This window comes from Brassica oleracea, chromosome C8 (assembly GCF_000695525.1).
Source record: "Brassica oleracea var. oleracea cultivar TO1000 chromosome C8, BOL, whole genome shotgun sequence".
NCBI classification, from domain to species: Eukaryota; Viridiplantae; Streptophyta; class Magnoliopsida; order Brassicales; family Brassicaceae; genus Brassica; species Brassica oleracea.
Window position 1 is genome coordinate 26,753,745 of NC_027755.1, and position 1,476 is coordinate 26,755,220.

The window sequence follows — 1,476 nt, forward strand, 5'->3', positions numbered from 1 at the left end:
TTTTTTTGTATTTATAAAATCGATTTTTGTATATAAATTCGATTTTTTTGTATAAATTTGATTTTCGTATTTTACAAAACTATTTTTGTATATAAAATCAATTTTTTGGATTTTACAAAACGTTTTTTGTATATAAAATCGATTTTTTGGATTTTACAAAACATTTTTAATATCTATAAAACTTTTTTTGTGATTAAAAACTATTATTTGGGATTTTATTTTTTTAAAAAATATATATATATATTTATATTATATAAATTTCTATATTTATTAAAAAAATTTAATATCTATAAAACTTTTTTTATGATTAAAAATTATTATTTGGGATTAAAAAAAAAAAAATATATATATATATATATTATATAAATTTCAATATTTATTAAACTTTTTTAATATCTATAAAAAAAATTTTGTGATTAAAAACTATTATTTGCGATTTTTTTTTTTAAAAAAAATATATATATATTTATATTATATAAATATTGGATTTTATAAAACATTTTTAATATCTATAAAACTTTTTTGTGATTAAAAACTATTATTTGGGATTTAAATATATATATATATATATATATATATTATAAATTTCTATATTTATTAATTTTTTAATTTCTATAAAACTTCTTTGTTGATTAAAAACTATTATTTGTGATTTTTTTTTTAAAAACAAAAAATATATATATATATATTTATATTATATAAATTTCTATATTTATTAATTTTTTAATTTCTATAAAACTTCTTTGTTGATTAAAAACTATTATTTGTGATTTTTTTTTTAAAAACAAAAAATATATATATATATATTTATATTATATAAATTTCTATATTTATTAAAAAAATTTAATATCTATAAAACTTTTTTTATGATTAAAAATTATTATTTGGGATTAAAAAAAAAAAAATATATATATATATATATTATATAAATTTCAATATTTATTAAACTTTTTTAATATCTATAAAAAAAATTTTGTGATTAAAAACTATTATTTGCGATTTTTTTTTTTAAAAAAAATATATATATATTTATATTATATAAATATCTATATTTATTAAACATTTTTAATATCTATAAAACTTTTTTGTGATTAAAAACTATTATATGGGATTTTTTTTAAAAAAAAAAAATTAATTTATATATTTCTATATTTATTAAATATATTTTTTTTAATTTACAGGTCTCATGATGATCAGACTCAGCCTCGACAACGTCGTGGTCGTGGTGGTACGGGAAGCCATTCTCGGGATTCCAGCCATTTTCAGGATTCTCCTTTGCCCCACAGCTCCTACCATACATCTCCCTCTGCTGCACCCGCTTCTGCTCCTCTCGTTCCCGCTGCTGCAGCCGCTCCTGCTCCTCCGGGTCCTCCGGGCGTGATGAGTGTTGCGGCGTTGGTTCGACAGCCTGGTCGTGACCATCTTTCCAATCTCACTCTGTATCCACATGGACGGGGTCAAACATGGTAATTAAAC